Source organism: Natator depressus, chromosome 19, assembly GCF_965152275.1.
Source record: "Natator depressus isolate rNatDep1 chromosome 19, rNatDep2.hap1, whole genome shotgun sequence".
Taxonomy (NCBI): Eukaryota; Metazoa; Chordata; order Testudines; family Cheloniidae; genus Natator; species Natator depressus.
Genome location: NC_134252.1, coordinates 5,478,426 through 5,502,050, shown reverse-complemented (window position 1 = coordinate 5,502,050; position 23,625 = coordinate 5,478,426). Strand labels below are relative to the sequence as shown.

General features: G+C 41.4%; 1 protein-coding gene and 1 long non-coding RNA gene across 3 annotated transcripts in view; one reads left to right on the top strand and one right to left on the bottom strand.

Annotated features, from left to right (window-relative positions):
- Positions 1-15,889, bottom strand: part of NFYC (nuclear transcription factor Y subunit gamma) — a 56,895-nt gene extending 41,006 nt beyond the window's left edge. The window contains exon 1 of one of the 2 annotated variants that reach the window (XM_074934609.1): positions 15,683-15,889. The gene's annotated coding sequence lies outside the window, so the exon portion shown is untranslated. The remainder of the gene's footprint in view (positions 1-15,682) is intronic. The other variant, XM_074934608.1, reaches the window with a different exon arrangement.
- LOC141974680 (uncharacterized) lies at positions 15,813-23,004 on the top strand. The gene is made up of 5 exons (XR_012635793.1): positions 15,813-15,964; positions 18,165-18,257; positions 19,309-19,476; positions 20,118-20,139; positions 22,494-23,004. It is a non-coding gene; the product is annotated as an uncharacterized LOC141974680 (long non-coding RNA).
- Positions 23,005-23,625: the final 621 nt, after the last annotated feature.

Below are 23,625 nucleotides of genomic sequence, written 5' to 3'. Positions count from 1 at the left end.
GAAAATTTACATACTAAATTTTGAATATGGTTGCAGCAACTCTGCATTATTTGCATCATACTGTATGCCACCAAATCATCTGCCATAAAAGCATGGTTTTATGCTCTCAGCACTGGATTGGGAATCAGGGATCCACAAGTTCTAATCACAGCTGATATGACCTCCTTCTAGGTGCACAGACAAGTTACAAACTATTTGCATCAGTTTCTCCATAAAATGGAAATTCCAGGAGTGCTGTAAAGCACTGTAAAGACAAAAAGTGCTAGTAAGTGCTAAACACAATTATTCTAGCATACACAGCAGCAGCATCAATGCAGTGATCGGTAAAGCACAGTAATTCTTATCTTGATGCACAGGAAATAAGTTATGCATAAATTAGGGCTAGAATATAAACCAGAATCAAGAGATTTAGGCACATCTTTCTATAAATGGCTAGAGCAATTTAATTTACAGGATAAATGTTGAACCTATCTCCACACAACAGTACTGCAAAGAGACGAACATTCCCTCAGATAAACGTGAACATTTCCCACTGACTTCAATGAGGGCTTAATGTACATATTAAAGGAGATAGTATGGCCCTTAAGCTTTTTCAAATAAAAATGAGCACCTGCAAATATTTAACTGCTTCACACAAACCAACATATTTAAAAATACATGTTTCCTTCTAATACCTTTACATCAAGAAACTTCTATAATTCCTCACTTTCATTTTAAACTCCCCCCCCCTTAATAAAAAAAGCTTTATATGCTTAAGTTGCTTGGATAATAAATACCTAGCACTATGTTTCTTTTTAGCTTCAAAACACTATGCAAACATTAGTTCCCGCAGCACCCCTGTGATGTATTTTACCTATTTCCATTTTGGTGAATTGAGGCACAAGACTTGCCCAAGGTCATAGTGAGTTGCACAGCCATGAATAGAAGTGAGGAATTACTAGCTTGCAATGCCATGTGTAACCCATTAAACTACAGTGAAGTGAGTGGTAGTGCACATGTGAAGCAGAACTTAATTTGGCCATGTCACTCCTCCTGAAGTGCAACCCGTGGGATGAATGCCCTGATCCTGAAAATATTTATGCATATAATTAACTTTAACGTGTCAGTAATCCCATTGAATTTAATGGAACTACTGATGCTTAAAGTTAGGCGTGTGCTTATGTCTTTGCAGGATCAGGGACCAAGACTTCACATTTGTTGTAGTAACCTGCAAAAGGAAGCAACTATTCTTTAAACACTCTGGCAAGCATGTATTTGTGATATAGCCCATACACATAATCAAAGTTACATTATTATGCTAAGAGATGTATGCATAAACATCCAGATATCCAACGTGTTAAATTTTGCATGTGAATTAATACACTTAAGGCAGAATCACCTAGCTGTTAACAGTAGGGGCCAGGCCTCTATTGCCAGCTCAGGCAATGACTTACTGTATGACCCTGGACAAGTCAGAATAGCTATGCCTCAGTTTCCCCATCTGTAAAACTGGGATAATACTTATCTTTAATAGAGCATTTTGAGCTCCCCATTGGAAATGCACTACGGGCAAAGTACTTCTATTACATAATATCACAGAACTCATGTTAAACAACTCCACTGTGATATCCATGTGACTCTGTACACAAAATGACTGCATATATTATTTGTTATGCAAACTTATTTCTCTAATTTTAATCCTAGGGATGGTTCTCAGTTTTATTTACAAATTAGACAAACACACCATAGGCTTTATTCCGTGATAGAACCACCAGACACCTTAAGTGCACTGAAAGGCACAAAACTAAATGCAAGAGATTCAAGAACTGACCTTTTCTTAGTGCAGCACATGACTCAAGTGTCATAGTGATTGTAAAATGCTCAACGTTTTTAAAAGGTGATTATTAAAAAGTAAGCAAAACTAATCTGAATTGCTGTTAGTGTCAGTTATTTTAGTTTCCTTTCTTCCTTTGAACCAGAGAGCACAAGGTCACAGCTAAGATTTGGTACTTTAAAAGTTAAACATTTACTAAGATTTTTTTGTGTTTTCCCTTTGCACTCAATCCTTGCCAGGTTTGGTTTCAGTGTTGGCAAGATTTTTCCCAACACAGGATAAAAACCGATTCAGAGGACCTTCAGATAGATAAAAAAAAACACGTGTTCTTAAGATATACCTTGCATATATAAATTTCTATATCAAATGCTGAGTAAAGATATAAAAGGCCTCTTTAATAATCTGAACACTTTTTGAATAAGGTCTATTTCACAGGGTAAAATACTACTTTGTATACATTAGAACAATATCCCAAAGGGTGCAACTTGTCTCCTAGCTTTAATCTCATTCACTCAGGGAACGTACTATGAAATATGTTCTCTATACACACACACACACAGTGGTTGTATAAATTTAAACCGTTGTGTGTAGCAACACAGCTTCGGAAACCATGACTTTGCCAGCCCAGGCACAACAAAAAGTTACTCCCTTGCAGTTATTCAGGATAACGGCGTGGAGAATAAGTGAATGATAATTTAACTCACCTATCCCCCCCGCAAAAAAAAGTTACTTGCCCCAAGGAGTAGAACTGTGGAAGGCTGATGTAGTCTAGTTTTAAATTTAACTTTAAAAAGCACTGCTGAAATTAACGGGACAAGTTTTCACTCCTCAGAGACATGATGTGTCTTATTCAGATTTGTACAGAATATGCTGATGGAATTTCAGGGCTGTTATTTGGCATCAGCAAGATACAAATTAAGTGTATTTGTCACATGTCTAAAAATATATTAAATAGTTTAATCTGATTTCAAGGACTGAAGATGATGAGTTTTGGCACACAAATATATTCTCAGGATCCAATATGTGGCAGCAATAAAGGTCAGCATACATTTCAAACTATACTTATTTAGAATGTGCCCTGTGCTGGAGCGTTAGTAACCTCAATACTCAACGGTATTTTTACGAATTTTGTGATTTATACCTACATAATGCACTAGTTTCTACACAACTTTAGGCTACTATCTGGTAAGTGTCCAATAAGCACATAAGTGAAAATGAGTGTCCTTCAAGTACCAATATTTTCAGAAACATGGTTAAAATTGTTCAAAAAATTAACAGAATTAAAGGTTAATAATTAATGAAGCCCTTGTAACTACAAAAATAATGGTGTACAGTTTACCATCAACAAAAAGCAGCATTTCCAAAGAAAATCTTTGAAAATCCAAAAGAATAATTCTCTTAGCCCTGGAAGATTCATGAAACCAACTCTGCATCTAAGAAAAAAAATGAAAAAGATAGAGAGTGTTCAGGAAGCCCAAGTTTATTTCCTCTCTCTTTAATACATCAAAGAACAGAGAAAATACCCTCCTGCCTCCCACCACCACTCAAAAATTAATAGTGGCTCTACGCACCCTACTCTAACTTCCTTGAGAAAATCTTTTTAGGCTCTCAAAAGGAAACACTTCAATGTGAAAGCCAGCAACATAGCTCTCATTTGTGGGGCATCGCCTTTGGGACTTGCTGTCTCTTGATAGTCCAAGAAAGCCTGGAGTGGGTGGTATCTGGGGCATGACATAAGAAGTTTATTTAGTGTTTGGTTAAGTTTTGACTTTAAAATACAAAATGTAGGAAAAATAAACAGCAGAGATGACTGTGCATTATACATATATTTCTCACATGTAGTCCTTACTCAGGCAAAATACTATTAAAACACCGTAGGATTAGGCCATACGCTTTTTTTTGGTGGGGAGGAGGGGTGTGTGTGTGTGGTGGGTGGGGTTGTGTGTGTGTGTGTGTGTGTTTTTAATGTTTGCCCACACATTCCAGAGTTATTTATACACAACATATATGAATATAGACAGGTTTTTGATGAAACAAATCACATATACCCACATACACTTTACTACCATTAGACAGCCAAACAATTTATCTGGCTGAAAGACTTAAACCAGTTGAGTGTTCTTAACCGCCTATTTAGTATTTGGACCAGACAGAGTTCATATATGATACTGAGCTCAAACACAGATGCTGCAGGAAGTTTGGGGTAAAGCTGTGATTTAATCTTAATGCAGCACTAAGTGCTACATATTTCTTTGCTCTTCTGTTGCATTTTTAGAACCAATCATCAAACTGCAAATACGGGGAAAAGGCAGAAAGAACAATTAAAAATAGCACCAAACTATCAGCAGAACACACATATAAAAAATAAGTGATAGGAAGCAAAAAGTCTCCTTGTAATTACTTAATGAACGCATAATTATGGATTTGAAATTTTTATTATTTTCCAGATATTTTTTCTTTTCTATTTGCACGGTTTTTGTTGTATAGCAGCTGTGATTTTTTTGGACAGGAAGGTTGTTTATTTTGTGTATGAAGATTATATGGGAAAATTATTTGAACATTTATTTATTCATTCTTTTACTCCATGTGCTTTGTAAATAATAAAGAAACTGTGTGAAAAATGAAATTAAGAACAACCTAACTATCCTACTTTTACATAAGGAAATGCTTGAGGAGTCCATTGCCTCAGTTTTGAGGCCAGCAGATGTTGAATTGCTAGGGAGGTAGACTGGATAATCCACTAAGTCTTGTGCATTTCTAGCTTCTACAATTCTGTCCTATAAACAGCACACCATACAAGTGCCACCAATCTTCACCCTACACAAGTCTGCGTCACCTTCAGTGAACAAAAGAAAAAGAAGACTACTCAGACTGACCCAATTTTATACAAAGTGACCAAGTAGGGCAGGAAGTTAAACAGACTACAGAAAGCCCCCAAACTCAAAAAGACTCCTGAACAAGAGACACCTCAGAATTGTAAAATAATTCTCTCTTATAAGGAAAAATATCCCATAGATAACTCCCAATAAGTTTTAGTATTTTGGAAGTTTGTTCCTGAAACCAATGTTCTTATAACAAGTGCTGACTACGCTTCCGGACACTTTGAGGCACCAGATTAATTCACTAATGTTTTGAGAAACAACATTTAAAAGAGGGTACAAGAGACAAACCATAACAATTTCACTTTATTATAAATCGGCTAAGCCCTGAAATTGGCAGAGGCTGATTCACATGACCATACAAGTTAAAATATAGATGCTTTACCACAGCATAAGAGACTCGAATTTACAGCCCTTTGGTTTGTACTGACTTCCAGTGGATAACAACTCTCAATCATTCTATATCCCACTGCTACTTTTTCAGCCTGTGGACAACAGTTTTCCCCACTATAAACTTCAACTCCAAAATTTCACTACCTAAAAAGTCAACTGCAATAACAATGGGAAATACATATAAGGTACCTTGTTTAAACTAAAACTGGCTTCATCATCAAGTGAACTTGAAACACAAAAAATGAAATCTGTTTCTCTCAAACTGAGATCCCAAACCTGCGTTCCTTGGGCAACTTAAACTCTCAAAGAAACTAATAGGAGTTTTGGGTGAGCACAGAATACAGCATTAGGCTCCTACTAAGTTTACTGCACTGAGTAAATTGGGGTAAAAGTGCATCTCCTTCCCTTTCTGCCCTGCACAGTGGGTGGGGAAGAAAGTAGATAGAAACTGGTCCCATTTGTAAATAAATCCCTTACTAGCTCTACTGAAACACTTATAGTTCTTCAGGCCGTCTTGACATAGTTAAATAAAATTGTATCTATCTTAATTAAGCTCTGAACTTCTGGCAATGTTAAGCAATGATATGTGTAGTAGTAAGAACTGGACGTTAAAAAAGTGCCTTTGGTAAGGATTTCCTATCTTCTCTTTACAGTGAGCATGTGCGGGTGCGCACACACCTTCCAGCCTCTGACCTCCCCTCCACAATTCAAAATGGTTCAAAGCACCTTACCTTAACTTCTCGGGGGGGGGGGGGGGGGGGAATCTTAATCTTAACAGGGAACACTTCAAAATGTCATTCATCCTTTTGCTTGAAAATGTTATTAATGAGCTTTATAATCACAGTAAAAGTCCACTGATTCTGGCTGGGAACCCTGTACAAAGCTTTAACATTACTACTGTTCACATACAAAAAGGGACCCTCCAGTACAGATAATTTTGGCTAATGTTAGGCCTGGTCTACACAAAAAATTAGATCAGTTTAGCTACATTGGTCAGGGATGTGAGAAATCCACACCCTTGATTGGCACTGTTAAGCTAACCTAAGTCCCTGTGTAGGCATTGCTACGTCAACCTAGCTACTGCCTCTCGGAGAGGTGGATTATCTATGCTGACAGGAGAATGCCTCCCATCAGTGTAGGTAGCATCTGCACTGAAGCAGGGCAGCTGTTCTGTTGTAGTCTTTTAAGTGTATATAAGCCCTTAGTGTAGCACCCCTCACCTCCCTCTCTGATTTGAGACTAGCATGGATGCAACCCAGAATTAGCACTGATACAACCCAGAAGTCGAAGCTGAATAAGCTTTGTCTGCAAACAGAAGACATTATTGATAGGTGTGATTAGTTTAAATTCAAAATATATATTTTGAGTAGTTAGTATCTGAAGATCATGCTAATCCCAGACCTTTTATTCTTGACTCTTGGTAAGGTTTAATTCCAGCATGCAGGCCTTTATTGCCACAGTTATTAACATCACAGAAGAGACATTCTTTTTTTAAAATCCAGAAATAATGTTCTGGCCTGCTTTTCCATCTCCCACACAAAAATAAGCTACAAACATAATTAGTTCGGGCTTTTAGAAAACCACTTCCTTGGCCAATAACTGAAGATTAGAAAGAAGATAAAGAGCATCAGAATGGGAATACTGAATCTGTGTCATGCAGTTCACTCATGACAATGCAACGACTGTAATGCCAGGGAGATTTAGAATCTTTTGGTATGGATGGGAAAGAGAGAAGGACTGCGATGTAATTTGGATCATTGTTGAAAATGATTTCTAATTTAGATCTACAGCCTATTCATGCCAACCTCAATGTCCCCAGACATCGGAAGTAACTTCATTTTTCAACTTAGATGCTTTTTTCCAGTTCAACGTGGTATAAACAAACTTTGTCCTTCATTCTCTAAACTCGGAGCAGCAGTATTTCAAGGTCACTCTTCCTAGCGAAGGAAGGCCTTGCTCCAGCAACTTTCACTGCAGCACCATTTCAACTGCAAGAGCACTAAATAAATATGGAATACAAGTCTTTTATTCCGTTTGCCATGCAAATCCTTTACACTGAAAAACTTCTAAGCTAAGCACTCTCTCATTCTCTGTTTCCACGGCTGTCCTTTGCAGGACTACAGACCCTGTAAGACTGCTCTACTGCAGGAACGTTCCAGTGACCTTCAGTCCTTATTTGCAAATAAAAAGGAAAACAAAGAACTGCTTATACTTGTCAAGTGTTTTGTTGATGTTTGTAGAAGAGATACAAGGCTTCATTACTCACAAGAACTGAATAGTTACCGATTAGCAACCTATGTGCTAATGTTAGGCTTCATATCCCCTAACCTAAAAATGTGGCATTATCTGCAAGGGCAACAGAATGTGCTGCACTTACTATGACTTTCATATTCTGATAATAGTAAGAGTACTACAATTTTAGGAAGGCGGTATATGAAGTGACAGACATTTTGTAGTACATGCTATCTAAAGAGTTGTTAGCGGTCTTCATAAAGGATGTGATTTAAAGGATGAATGTATCTCCTTTTCACTCAGGCTCTAAAGACATTATGAATATCCTGCAGTGAGAATGAAGACAGCAAAATTTTACCCATCATTATACAGCCATTTTAAAGAAGCAAAACTATTCATGATATACAGGGGGAAAGTTATGAAAGAATTTAACTTTTATGATTCAGGGCCTTCAATATGAAATCCTATTGGACAGTAAAGCATATTTGTATACAAATTCATAACAGTGTCACTGGTGCTCTTTGTACCTTTAAAGTAAAAGGAAATGTGGAGAAAATTCACTCAAAATATTAAATTTTCCTCTTCTATGAAAGCTTCAGTGCACTTGAACAAAGAAAAATTATTCTGAAAAATAGTTCAAGCTTTGAACCTCCATATTCGTTGTTCAGAATAAGTATTTTATCACGGTACTTCCTTGAAAATTAATAGTTTCTTCATTCATCTTCTCTTATCTCTACTAAAGTAGCAAAATACAGTTGAAGGGCATGCAAAATCCAAACAGAACAAGGTACAGTAGGTGCAATGTAAGGTATGCAAGGAATGTAAAGTGGCCATTTTCTGAGACAGTTCAACTTATCTCCTCTCCTTAAAGCTAGACAGTTTCTGTGATTTCCACATAAAACAAAAATTAAACTTACCAGGAACTGCATTAATTTTACATGCAGTTAATTATCCCTCTTCAGACAGGGAGAAGCAAGTCACTCCTATCCATCCCCCACAAAAAAGGAAGAGGAAACAAAGGCAGCAAGAGATGCAGAGAAATGGTTCTGGAATGTCCAATGCAGTGCATAACTGAACAGCTGCCCTCCCAGCAAACTATTCGCCATTTTTCTTTGTCTTTCAGCTGACCCCTGCCTCACTGAAAAACTCCCGAGTCGCCAATGAAACCCTGTGCAGCCTCCTTCCACTTTAACAGTCAAAGGCATTCAATCTAGCATGCTATTTGACACCAAATCTTGCCTCTGCTGCTGTCTTATTGGTTAAGCTCCTTTATCTGTTAAGCTCACAAAGTCTGGATTGGCTGCTCATGTCATCACTAACCTCCATTGTACACTTCCTGTTTTAAAGTTACCTTGAGATGCAGAACAGGGGTCAGACACAGACTTCAAACTAGAAGGAAACTTATATAAGGAAATATTTAGTAAATATACATAATACAAATATCCTGGCAGTTTTTGTATCTAAAGTAGTCACTCTTGCATGTCTGACAGATTTCCTGACACTAACGTAGAGTCATACTATTTCCCACCCCAAGGATTTCTTATTGGCTATCTGAGGTCCATTAAAAAAAATTAAGATAATTTAGGGGCTTTTGATTGGCCAGATAGGTTGTCTGTGTAACATCAATACAGTACCATATAGCAGTTATTCTGAGACGACAGTAAGCACACACTGGAAAGTTACTGTGTAAAAACAATATAGGCTTTTCTTTATTATAAGGCAGGAAAAGCCAATCTAAGACAATTAAACTAACAACTTAAATTTAATGTAGCAGAACCGAAGTAATCTATTTGAGTCCTCGTCTCAATTAGTTGCATAAAGACCTTTTATAGTTTTCCAAAACAGATCTGTCATTCTAAGTAATTTTATTTAAAAAAAAAACAAAACAAACTAAGACAACTTTAAGGTTAAACAATTAAACACTCAAATCGTGACGTGCCACAGTTACAGGTTGCATGTGAACCCTTAACTTTGTGAATGCAGTAAGATACAAGGCTTAACTACGTTATTATATATTGTACTGTTTAAGAAAACGTACACATTTGCACTTGCATGTACATTCTCTTCATCAGCAGCACATAAATGCAATTCAAGAAATGAGGCAGATAACTGAAGTTAAATTAGACGTATACATAGGTGACATATGCCATTAATGTTCACTGAGAAATATAAATAGTTAAAATACATTTTACTTAATGTGTAGTATGTTATGAATGGCTCACTGTGCATCTTTCATTAGTGATTTTCATGGACCGTGTGGCGCTCACAGTAGTAGTAGTAGAATGTTACACAGATAGCATAATTGTAGAAAATTATGTTGTATTTGAAAAAAAATAAAATCATCAAGTAGAAATATTTGCCTACACATCACAAAATGTCCTATCCCATGAACCTCATGAGGATCACAGTAGGAAGCACTTCTTCACACACTAGATGTTGGTAGGAAAGAACCACTTTGAGTCTCAGGAGCTGTGCTGATTTTCCCTCCAAGGCATGAGTACCTTAAGTTGCCTCATGAACTTCACGGCTTCACTTGGGGAAAGGGTTCCATGGCACCTAATTCACCATTGACCTTACAAAACATTTCATGAATGAAGCAAGTATGCCAACAGAGCCCTTTACCTACCCACTCTAATTATTTCACTCTGCAGATGTTAGCTCTGCACACCTGTGCAGCATGACCTTCTTTAGCTTTGAATTTATGAACTTAGCACAATTAAAAGTGTTCTGTGCTGGCTCAGTACTCAATTTTCAAAGTCTATTAAGGCAACCAAATCAAGATCATTTTCCAATGGAAAGCTTAAAAGGTAAGTGTCAGTAAAGGCTATTTCCATGCCATATTTCAGGAGTCTAAAGCAGTCATTTTTGATGTTCAAACAAGGGTTCTAAGTATTGTTTCTACAACAGGTTTCCCCCCCCAACACCTAAACTATTTTTGCTCTTAACCCCACCCCACTCCCCACACACTCTCCTAAAGACCACCTCTAAAATAAAGTCATCATCACTTTCAGGCAGAGAAAAAGCCTGGAAAACTTTAGAAAATTTAAAACAGAGTTTAAAAGTAATTGAAAACATATGCCTAAAATGGAAAGAAACCGTTATGCCAATTAAGCCACAGAGGCTGCTATATTTCAAGGTCAATGTTCATACGACAACAGGTCTAATCTAAAACCCACTGAAGACAGTCCACAGAAAGACTCCCATTGACTGCAGTGGGCTCTGATCAGGCCGAAGCTTTGTAATAATGGACTAAACACAGAATGTGCTCATAAATATACTGAAGTAGGAATGTATGTTGTGCTTTGGATCGGTGATTAGCAACATCTACAGCAGCAACATATCTGTATTTTGTATAGCAGGTTTCAAACAAATTGTATCCCAAAATGCTTTACACACTTACAATAAGTGTGAATTTATCTTTCCCTCCCTTATTCTATGTTAAGAAGTGTAACAAACACAGACGGTACGAAAAGATTAAGTTAGACCCAAACAGCTGATAGAAATAAATGCATTCCAGAAAATATCTACCCTAGTGGCACATGAAATATTAGTAACAAAAGTTCAATCTTCATAATATTGTTCTTAAAAACCTCTAAAAATCTAGTAATGCTTATATTATATCCCTGTAACACTACATAGTCCAAGGACCTTATTCCGATCTGCTGGACAGACTGTACATGCTTTATTCTTATCATAAAATCAAAGGGAGTAAAGCCAATACTGAGCACTTTTGAAAAATCCCACCTGAAAGCTAGTAAGGGATGAAGATTCTGGAAGACAGCAAGTAAATTGAACGTTTCCACCACTGACTGATTATATGGCTTATTAGTTATCTTGGCTACTGAAAGTTATCATTTCATGCTTACAGATAAGAGTTGTTTTTTCAGAAGTGACAATCTATTGCAAGGTATTTAGATATACCATTTAAAAAAAAACAGATAGTGGCACTAGAGAGACTAATAAACATTTCTGATCCTAAGTGCATAGAATCAAAAGGTAGATGAATCATGACATTCTGATGGCCTATGAAGCTGGGAAGCTTGAGCATTGTAAAGAACTTAAATTTACAGCATGCACAACATTTTCCTTTCTAAATTTAATGGCAGTACAGAGTTCCAAATGAACAGGTATTAGGAATTAAAATTATTTATTTATTCTGTGCCTCAGACACAGACACTGAGCAAGCTCCCACCATTGCCCTCCCAACATTTAACTGGAGGGACCACCTTTAGTTGGTGCTTTGTCTCTGTCGTGTTTGGCTTTACGACCGACCAACCGAGACTGACACAGAGGTGGCTTCTGTGATGTGACAACTGTCCTCAAGTAGTTGAATTGATGCTTCCAGGCCATTGTATGTAGATAGCCATCAGATGGTGCTGATGCTCCCTTTTAGTCATTAACTGTTGAAGAGGGATTTGAATCAGCAACCTAGAGATGAAAGGCTCCATATCCAATTATCAGAGCACCTGAATATTCTAGGCCCTCTCAACTGCTTATCGTACAACAGATAGCTCACAGGCATAAAAACTGTACAACAGAACAGAACTAATTCAGATACACGTTGGACAAAGGATGAGATAGGATAACTGTTAACAAGAATCTGAAGGGTTAGCAAGGAGGGAAACAATGAGGAGTCCGGTGGCACCTTAAAGACTAACAGATTTATTAGGGCATAAGCTTCCTTGGGTAAAAAACCCACTTCTTCAGATGCAAGAAGGGAAAGGAATTATTTAGAATTAGAGGGTGTCCACATGAGCTTTTTTGCCCCAAATTTCCCATGTTTGGTCCCAATCATTCAGCACAACAGGTAGGAGTGTAAGCCCAAAGACGGCTCCAGGCACCTGCCAGCATTTAAAAAGTGTTGTCTAACCCTCTCCTACAGGTCCACATGGCACAGCGTTTAAAACACCAGCTGCTGCCAGTGTTTACACCATCGGTGATAGCAACTGTAAGAAATTTGGCACAAACAAGCCTAGTATAGTAAAAGCATTAAGAGTCGTACCAGGATGTTACGTAGCATGGGACAAATATTGGTAGAGAACGTTACTGAGAACTGGACATAATGTTTCAGCAGCAGTTGCATCAGTGCCAAAAACAAAGGTAAAATAATGTCTTTACTCCTATTTGAGATTCCTCTGTTTATGCAGCCAAGGGTTGAATTAGCCCATTTAGCCACAGCCTCATACTGGAGCCCATGTTCAGCTGATTATCTATGACCCCCAAATCTTTTCCAGAGTTACTGCTTTCTAGGATAGAGTTCCCCACTATTTAACTATGGCCTACATTCTTTGTTCTTAAATGTATACATTTAGGCATATTAAAATGCATAATATTTACATGAGCCCATCTTATCACGCGATCTAGATTGTTCTGTCAGTGACCTGTCCTATTCATTACAGCATCATAGGGTTAGAAGGGACCACAAGGGTCATCTAGTCTAACCCCCTGCCAAGATGCAGGATTTGTTGTGTCTAAACCCTCCAAGACAGATGGCTACCCAGCCTCCTTTTGAAAACCTCCAGTGGAGGAGTTTCCAAGACTTCCCTAGGCAGAAGCAGTTGAGTCTATTTACCACTCCCCCAAACCTTATCACTGATGATTTTATTACTTCTTCCAACTCTCTGAAATAGGCAAAAATACTACATATTTTACAGAGGAGGAAAGAGTAGTATAGGTTAAACAACTTGCTCAGGGTCACCCAGCCGGCCAGTTGGAATAGATTCTAATGGTCCTGATTCTCAGTCCCCTATATAACTACTAAACAACAATCCTACCCTGCTGTGTAGGGGTATCCAGGGTCAGTCCCAAACCAAAATACTTTCCAGTTTACTTGACCAAGAATTGTCTCCACCCTGAATGGCATTTAAACTCATTCATTCCACTGTGTTCAGTAGGAATAAAGAACTCTAGCTAAAAGCAAATTCATTAACATTTGAGTGAAAAAGTTGTAATTCATTGTGAAAGGTGAACCAAAACAAGTTATGTTAGAATATATTAGGTCAGGAAGAAGTGAAGAGCTGTACACTAGGTTATTTTGTCTGTGGCTAACATAAAAAAGTTAACTATGCCTTGCATGCTGCCAAGTCCTTTGCTCTGCACCACAATTCCTAACAGTTATCACACTGACATGAAATGGTACTTTCAATCCAACTGCACAGACTCTGGCAACTAATGAGGGTACTTACAAGGGCTTATTCACAGAGTTGCTAAAATAGACTGGAACTCTCAACACCAGGAGTTTCTTCTTGAAATCTCATATGGCACACTGGGCTTAGTAAGAAATAAAAAGCATGATGATAATTTTCTTCTAAACAATACACCATTAACGCACTACACCTGGAGTCAAGAGTTCTGGGTTCTAATCCTAGATCTGAGCGACATGCTGTAAAACGTCAGGAGGAAAGATGGTCTAGCAAATAGGCCTCCAGACTAAGATTTAAGACACCTGAGTTCAATGCCTAGATCAACCACGTACGTCCTGTGTGACCTTGGGCAAGTTATTAAATCTGTGCCTCAGTTTCCAATCTGTAAAACAGGAATAGTACTTTCCTTCCTGACAGGGGTGATGCAAGGATAAAACCTATTAATGACTATGGGATGATCAGATACCACAATGATAAGGGCCAGATAACTTTCTCAGTAGAATTGGGAGAGTGATCACATAATGGGAATGACTAACACCTATTTACTTCACAGAATGGATCTCAAGCCTATTTACTATGCTGTTTAATACAGACTAACACAGCTACCCGCTGATGCTGTTTAATGTTTTCATCCATCTCAGTTTGAGAAATTAAAAGTTAAACTGACTGCTTTTACTTTGTTTATAGTTATTTTCACTTTCAAGGTTCTTAGTGCTGCCATATTAGGGTTTCAACCACCACATGGGAATGTGTTTAAAAATCAATTGCTTTAATTTGATGATTTTTCATTGTGAAGACATTTCTAGTGGTTTTAGTTGTTTTTAAGGGTTTCCTCCTCCCCTGCACCCCCCCACAAAGGTTAAATATAGGGTCAGACTTTGAAAAGGAGAAATGATCCTCAGGTGAAAGATGCCATAGATGGGCAAAATAACGTGGCTAATATTTTGTGGTTGGATATCCTCCCCACTGGGAGTCAATCCTTGCTCAACTTTAGAGAAACTGGGATATTATGGGACTGTATTTCAGATGCAAAGTTTAATAACTTGAGGTTTTGCATGACAATCCTGGAAGACATTCAATACCCATTACCCACTGTCACAGGAGGTAAAGCAAGCTCCACTTAGAAGCCCTCCCATCAACCTAATGGCTGGATTCAGTGAGTAAGCTGCAGTTAAGTGGTAACAAGCAAGCGCCTGATCTTTCCCGTATCTTGCACATTTGCTGCACAAGAAGCAGAATGCACTACTGCGTAGGGATCCGCTCACACTCACTGGAAAAGGAGGAGGAAGTGCTTTATAAACAACGTTATTTCACAAAAAGAAAAGGAGTACTAGTGGCACCTTAGAGACTAACCAATTTATTTGAGCATAAGCTTTCGTGAGCTACAGCTCACTTCATCGGATGCATTCAGTGGAAAATACAGTGAGGAGATTTATATACACACAGAACATGAAAGTCTGTATGGTACGTAGATTGTAATGGATTCTACATACCATACAGACTGTTTTCATGTTCTGTGTGTATATAAATCTCCTCACTGTATTTTCCACTGAATGCATCCGATGAAGTGAGCTGTAGCTCACAAAAGCTAATGCTCAAATAAATTGGTTAGTCTCTAAGGTGCCACTAGTACTCCTTTTCTTTTTGCGAATACAGACTAACCCGGCTGCTACTCTGAAACCGGTTATCATTTCAGTATGCATGGTGCAAGTCCTCACCCCCAAGGGGACACAGGGCTCCACCTGCTCCACTCCTGTGAGTTGTCTGGCTGTGCTGCTTCAGAGGGTTCATTTCACCCCTTTCTCTAAACCTGCTTAGCTTAAACCTCCAGCCCACCACATACTCCCTTAACAACATGTAACGCTCCCCCTGGACCTTCTTCCCACCCAGGGCATCCAGCCCCACTGACAAGCCCCTCCCCCAGCCTACTAGGCCACCGTACCACCGCCACCACCCACCCCGCTCCCGCCCTTCCCCCACCCCGTCAGCGCGAGAGGGAAAAGGGGGTGCTTCAGTTTCCTGCCCTCTCCACGGTCCGCTCTCTCACAGCCAATCACCGCGAAGCCTTCACTGCCCGCCTCCTCGCCACCAGCCAATCGGCGGCGATGGGGCAGCTCGGCCAATGGGAGCGGACCGGGCTGGTGGAAGAGTTCAGCCGGAGAGCCCCCGCCCGGGCCGGCCCGCCCCACTCACCGGATCCCTACCCCCCCTCCTTCACTCACCAGCCCGGCCTGCGCCGCGACCTCCACCTCCTCTGCTCGGGCACCGAGGGGAGGGGACCCGCGACCGCTCTGCCTCCCGCCCGGCTGAAGGGAGAGGGGAGGGGGGTGTGACGAGGAACGGAGCGAGCGCGAAGCGGGCGAGAAACAAGATGGCGGCTGCTCCGTGAGGCGGTGGAACGGACGCTCCGCCCCTTTCCCCCCTCGGGCGAAACACTGCGCATGCCCGGGACTCGCGGCTCGGCCTCGCGAGATCTCCGTGGTGGGGGGGGCTCACTCCTCTCGGTAAGGGGGCGGGGACTCGGCGGGGGGCGGTCCCAGGCGGAGGCGGGGCCTGGCGCGGGGAGTCCAGGGAGGTGGCGGGTGAACCCCGGAAGCTGAATAGCACATACCCCCTCCTCAGCCGCCCCGGAACCTGCATGGGGCATAACACCCGGCTTGGAGGGGGGCCAGGGCTCTGCACGCTCGCAGGCGTGGGGCGGGGGCCAGACGAGGGGGGCCATGGGGGGGGCTCCCGGTGGGACAAGGGATCATTGATCTGGCTGAGGGGGTGGGAGGAGAACCCAGGAGTCCTGACACCCTCCTCCCCTCCCCCCCCACACACCTCATCTGGCTGGGGCGTGGGAGGAGAACCCAGGAGTCCTGACACCCTTCCCCCCACACACGCACCTCATCTGGCTGGGGCGTGGGAGGAGAACCCAGGAGTCCTGACACCCTCCCCCCCTCCCCCACACCTCATCTGGCTGGGGCATGGGAGTCCTGATCCTGACACCCCCAAACAGGGGCTCTCCCTTGCCCTGGGACCTGCATTATCCCATCCCTAGTCTGTCCAGAGGAAAACCTCTCAGTCAGATGCTTTCTTTGTTTTGCAGCTAATCTCTCCTCTCTGTCTGGCCCAGCCAGCAGAGTCTTGCAGGGGGTCTTAGGAGCATTACCTAGCTCGGTACTGCATGCTTCCTGCCACCAGAAACACTTCCTGAAGCTAAAAGAACAAGGAGTCCTTGTGGCACCTTAGAGACTAACAAATTTATTTGAGCATAAGCTTTCGTGGGCTAAAACCCACTTCATCAGATGCATCGTGGGTTGTGCAGTCCACCACCAATGACCCATTCCTTTTTCTGTTTGCAAAACCTGGCTCTGTCTCTGGTGTCAACTCTAAACTCACTTATGTCCTTCCTGCATTTCACTAAACCGATCGCAAAGGTAGAGTCCTTAGCTACAACAATTCTGTCTTCCGGATGCATAGAGAGACAAGGTGGGTGAGGTAATCTCTTGTATTGGACCACCTTCTGCTGGTGAGAGGGACAAACTTTTGAGCCACACACAGCTGTTCTTCAGGTCTAGGAAAGGTAGTCCCAGCATCACAGCAAAAATGCAAGGTGGAACAGAGTGTTTAGCATGAGCAGTTAGCATATATTGTAATGGCCCATTTCTCACTTTGAGACACTCACATGCTACTTTGCATGTAGCAGGTTCCCCAATGAACAAGAAACCTGCATCACTAAGGAGTCTCTCATCCTCTAAAGCACACTTAAGAGAGCGACACTAGCCTGATCAATCAAGTTGTCAAGAATGCAATATTATGAGACCTTTACTATGGCTACACCTCTTTGGGACCTTTAGCTTTTGGTCAGTGTTTATGGGTCATAAGCTTCCTGAGTTAGGAAATATTAATACAAAGATTTTATGGCTAGGTCAGTGTTCCATAAGTAGTGCAGGAGATTGGAAATCAGGACCATCCAACCAATGTGCTTCAATCCTGCCCTGGAAGAACCACATCTAAACATGAGAATCCATTTTCCATGGCTCGTTCAGTCTGTGACCAATCTGGTGATGTTTCCAAGTAGTGTCAGTTGTGATCCTGATAGCTCCAAATTGGACTAGTCTGAGACAACTAATTCGTTTCACATGGATCTCGAATTCACCATCACGTGGTAACTTTCAGCTACTATCACACCTGGCCTGGATCTGAATCACTGACCTGGAAGCAAAAGTCTTTGTATCCCAGTTCACTGGATTGTCCCATTTCCCAAAGACCCCTCTCTCTCTTCAACAGAGACAGGCTCAGGGGAATATGTTATGGCTGAATGTGACTCCTGCTGCCCTTGTGCTTTTCCTATTGAAAGGTACAGCCTGAAAAATTACTATCAATGCAGCTCTGTGTGTTTATTATCTCTCATTGATTACCAGATAACACACTCAGTTTACTAGTCAAATGATGATTTTCCTCACTGCCTGGCCACGTAACTGTCACCTGGCTGTGAAAGTGAAGCTGGGTTTTTCCTGGCTCCTATCCCATAACTAGTAATAAAGCTGCAGTCAGAACGGAGATGCTCTCTTGTGTCCTTCCACCACAATCATAGGTTTGTCTAGTGTTGGGCACATGATATGCTTGGTCTGTAGCTCTGGTGAGATCATCCATGGTGCACAGTTCCTCAAGAGCCAGCAGACCAACAGATGTTCTGTGATTTGTGTTTCACCGCAGTCACATGTCTCCGGGTTGTTGGAATGGCCCCACTTCCGCATACTGACTCTTGACCGGCCAACTCTTGTTTGGAAGTGATTTAAACATCTTCAGGTAGACTAGTCCTCTGTGCATTTTGATGTCCTCATCAAGTATCGCAAACTGTGTCTACTGTGTTTTCAGTTGTGTAGCTGTTGGTGATTTTTCAAGCAGTTGCGTTGCAACTAGGAAGCTTTTCCATGATTTCAGGCGGCTAACTGCTGTGATGTGGCCATGTCTGGTATTGTCGACCTATCATAATCATTCCATTTTGCTTGTGACCGCTTTCCTGATATCCGGTGGAGTGATACCACTATCTTTACAATATAATCAGAGCTGAGCTGACAAATACGATAATGATTATATTATTTGTATAGCATTGTTATGAGTGTCTTTGTGTTCAGTCTTTGTGCCCTTTCTGCTAAGATTGCCCACAAGGGCACTCGTTGAGGTGGTGGCGGTTTGTGATGTGACACCAGTTTCTCTAGGAAATGTACTAAAACCAAAATATCCATCCCTACCCCTGTATGATTTGATTTCTGATCCAAGCTTCCCTGCGGGGCTAAAGTGGTTGTTCTGATATGGGAGGTCCACTGTTGTCAATGCTTGCAATTTTTATAGAGTCTTGCAATATTTGGTGTTTTTCTTAAAGCATCAGCTCTTGGATTCATGTGAATGCATGAGAATCTCAGCTGTGGTTTATTAAAAGGAAGTTTGTAGCCCTTGTGGTTGCAGAGAAAAGCTTGGATATGTGACTTATGTGCAGAGGACAAGTACAAGTGAACTCCAAATTTATTATTTTAAAGATCTCATGCTTTTTAAGCCAAACTCATTTTTTGAGAGCTGACTCACGATCTTTGAATGCTTGGGGTAGCACTACTGGAGGTGTTTACTGCTATGCAATGTTGCATAGCCCATCTTCTGTTAACTTGTTTATAAATCCGTCAGCCAGCGCTGCTGCTGATTTTGCAACAAGGTGCAATTATAGATCAAAACAGCTGTTTTTCCTGTGAGCTGGAGGGCAAGATGATATAAGGAATCTCTGCCCATTCCCTCTGTGCTCCCTCCAATTTATTTTAATTGTGGTCTGATGTGCTAAGCCAGCAATGTTCTGTTTCCTTCCCAGCTGCTTTCGCAACAGCAATGAACACATCACTGAAGTGACCTGGCTCCCTGGAAAGGATCTTAGCCTTCTGCCAACAGGTCTCTGTGCTAAGCTGACTGCAACTTGGAGGAGACAAGGAAAAGCAGAAATGAGGCTTTTTCCGCTTTCTGCCTTCTTGCTGATAGTTGCGTAAATATTTCTTCCTGGTTTGTCGATTTCATATTGAACAACATCGGTTACCTGCTGAGCCACCTCTTTGCTGTATCAGCAGCCAAATCCAGGGTAACTTTGCTGCAAAAACGACACTGATTTTCAGAAGAACTGAGCAGAGGGTGCACGACACGGCTAAAAATCGTGCATCCCTGCATCGGAAGTTGTTTTTCCCTTTGTTTTTGACTTCCCTTCTCCACACCACTCTGCTAACTGCCTCACAAAGGGGAAGTAGTCTGAGTTTCCATGATACTGCAAAGAGAGAAAAAAAGAAACACCTGCTGTAAGGTATTAATTTGGCTTCAGACCATAGTACCTGACTGCATGTGAGCCGCACTGCCTTCTGCTCACGTGTGTCAAAACGATACAGCCTGTTTCTGATATCCCTTAGTCCATGAATAACACCATGAAAGTCAGTTGGATCACATGGCAAGTAAAGTGCTACCTAATCTGAGTAAGGGTGTCAGAGTCTGCCCCTCAGTGTGTAATTACTGTGCTTGCCTTATTATGTGTGCCACCAGAGCATATTGGTCACATATTGGGTACATTTTTAAAGGGCTTTTGGAAATTTTGTCCTTCAAAGTGACCTGAAAAGAACCAAATTCTTTTTTCTTTTTCAGGATGTGAAAAGGATCCCAAGAGGTAAGTTTCCCCTCTGCATGTTTTTTATTTTAGAATAAAAGATCACACCATGTCTTCCTTATCTTTTTTTCTGAAAGACTCTTCAGGGGACCAGAGAACTGAACAGAATCTCAGTCCTCAGTTGGTGAGGAAAGTGGGGGGGAGAGGGGGGGGAAGTGTTTGAATCACAAAGAGAACTTTTCTCCCAAAGCTCCGTAGGTGTTTGAGCTAAATGGGTGTGAACAAAAAACAAGGTATTTTAAACAGTCTAGCTAAAAATCCCTTCCCCTCTCAGTTGCTCAGATTTCAGTCTCTTATCACTTGTCAGAATCCCTCTAGTTCTCTAATCATCCACAGGGCCAACCATCCAGAGCAGACTAGACAAGTCCTGATATGATTAATGTTCAAAACAATCCCCAACCAAGCCCAAACTTTCTTTCCTCCCAGACAACCCACTTGTCAGGCCTTCTTCATGCATCTGAGAGGGAAAAAACAACCCACCCCTGACCTTACTGTCACCTTTAGAGTAATTTGGAGGTATTTGGGACTCAGCTGTGTTGGGACTTTGCAGTTTTGCGTCTCACCTCCAGGTGGAGGTATACAGTAGCTGATTATCTGCATTTTTAGAGATGTCGCCTAGTGAAATAAGGCTGTGTACAAAGAGCAGTCCACGCAAAAAACCAACCAACCAACCATCAAAAAAACTGCTACAGAATCAGGGCTGTTCAAATAATGATTTCCCAGTGCACAAAGAGATGCTCTGTAATAAAGAGTGGAACAGTTAATGGGATAAGTTTTGTTCCGTTAACACATTCTCTGTTCCAAATCAAAACACATTTCAAATAACAAAGGAACGCCTAATCCCTGGTAAAGCCACACAGCTACTTCTATGCAGTATGATTTTATTACTTCCAGGTTTCCAATGAAGTCATTAAAACCACCTATGGTTTAATATAAGGGCCGTAAAGTGTAACTACTAGCGGAGACCAGTTTACCACAGCTTCTTTTGTATGGAGGGACACAGCTCCCTGCTAAGGACATTTCCTATTGTCTCACCAACAGAAGGGCGGGGAGCAACTCCCAGCCAAAAGCTGGACCAGATATCAAATCCCATTCAGCTTCAGGTGGATGTGGGGTCCAGGGCAGCCTGGGGGATGAGCGGGGGACTTGGTGCCGGCAGCAGCGAGCGACCTGGCCCCAGCCCGCCCCACCTCTTCCCGCCCCTACTCCACCCCTTCCCCCAAGCCCCTGCCCCGCCTCTTCCCACCCCTGCTCCACATCCTGTCCCATTCCACCCCTTCCCCCAACCCCCCACCCCGCCTCTTTCTGGCTTCCACTTCCACCCCCACCCCCGAGCAACGGAGTCCTTAGGCAATCATGGAGACTTTGAAGTAAACCTATTTCCTAAGCGTCACTGGTAATTAACTATGCAGATTAACATAAGGCAATTTATCCATTAACCAGTTTAACACAAACTTTAAAGAGACATATAGACAATGGCATTATTTCACCCAAGATTCATCTAAATGTTACTATTCCCTTTTGATCTCTGAATCAGTAGCTATAGTGACAGAAAGAAAGGGAGTACTTGTGGCACCTTAGAGACTAACACATTTATTTGAACATAAGCTTTCGTGAGCTACAGCTCACTTCATCGGGTGCATTCAGTGGAAAATACAGTGGGGAGATTTATATACACAGAGAACATGAAACAATGGGTGTTACCATACACACTGTAACAAGAGTGATCGGGTAAGGTGAGCTATTACCAGCAGGAGAGTGGGTGGTGGGGGGGAACCTTTTGTAGTGATAATCAAGGTGGGCCATTTCCAGCAGTTGACAAGAACGTGTGAGGATAGTGACAGACAGGAACTGTCTGTTTACATGGGTAACATCTAACCAGATATAAGTAAACACATACAATTAGTATCACCGTTAATTCTCTAACAATACAGGTTTTCATTTCAAAGTTCTAGTCTATCTAACATGGAATGGCCCTAATTACCATTTACATACTTTTCTGACATGTCTCTGAAGGTTGAATCTGGGTCATTTATCCTGCAGGATGCTTAAGCCTTTCTGGCCTTGCATCACACTTCGTATAACATTCGTTGCAATTATATAACGGTGGTAGCAACAGTGATTTGCCTGGTCATACTCTAATCAGATAAAGTCACAGGGTCGTGTGCCCAGTGAGCAGCACTGCAGAGTTCCTGTCACCTGCTTTACCTTCACACTTGTGCTCGCTGGCATAGAATACAGGTTGCTGATAAGCCGTGGAGCACCATAAAGCACTGGAATCCTCTTACATGTGCCTTAAAAGAATAATCCCATTAAACAAATGCCTTTTCTCTCCATCACACCAAAACACCAAGGAGAGAGTGGCGAGGATCCAACACCTCTAAGAGGCTGAGCTCCTTAAAGAGCTAATAGCAATTAGAGATGGGAAAGAGACTTAATAGGCCCCATCCTTCTGGCCAACACAGGATTATTTCCCAAGGCTATGTACAGCCCAACTGCAAATGACTCAAGCAATGGAGATTTCCACCACTTCCTTTAGTCAGACTGTTCCATGGTCGCATGGATCTCGCTGCACCAGATTGTGACAACCTTACAGCACGGAGTTGTATCTCATCCTGCAAGAACTCTGAGTGATGTCAAGCGAGCTACTCACAGGGCTTGCTATTCAATGAGCAAGGGATGGTCAGGCGCAAGTCTTTGGAAAAGTTCCTGGCCCTTCAGCCTAAATTAGAGCTGTGTGGCAAACTCCAGGATTTCAAAACTCGTTTTGTTCTGAATCGGAAACAAATTTTGCAATGTCCCATGAAATGAAATTTCAGGAAAAAACCCCTCATTTGACGTAGATTTCAATGTTATCAAAATAAAACGTTTCACTGTTTGGCTTCAGTTTGGACATGTCATTTTTTTACAGCGTAAAATAAAAAATAAGAAGGAAAACTTATTGCAAAACAAACAAACAAATAAAAAAAAGAACATTTTGACCTTATTAAAATGCTCCCCCTCCCCCGAATGTTTTTCCTATCCGCACATTCCTGAAGGAACTTTTGATTTCAACAAAACAGCACCATCCAGCTGAAAATGTTCAGCCAGTTCTGCTAAATATTCGTATGCTCATCGGACTCACCAAAGGGGTCACCTTCAACAGTTCTCTCTCCTTAGTGTTTATACATATCCTTTAAATGCTGCTGACAGGCATATCCCACTTTAGCTATGGTTCAGCCACGCTCGCTGTATTTAGTTCTTATCGAGCTTTCCTCGTATCTCAGTCCTTCCCACTCCTTATCCATTGCAATCAGCTATCTAATTTGACATCTCTGGTTACCCTCTAGGTTTTTTGTAGCCTCACCATTCTCCTACTTTTGCTCTCCCATTGAGACGCTGTGATTTGGATTATTTTTTCCCCTGGGTTATATTAGTTTGTCTTTTTTCTAGGCTGAATCACATTTCATTTCTTGCTCATATTTCTAACAACTTCTGGGTCCTCTA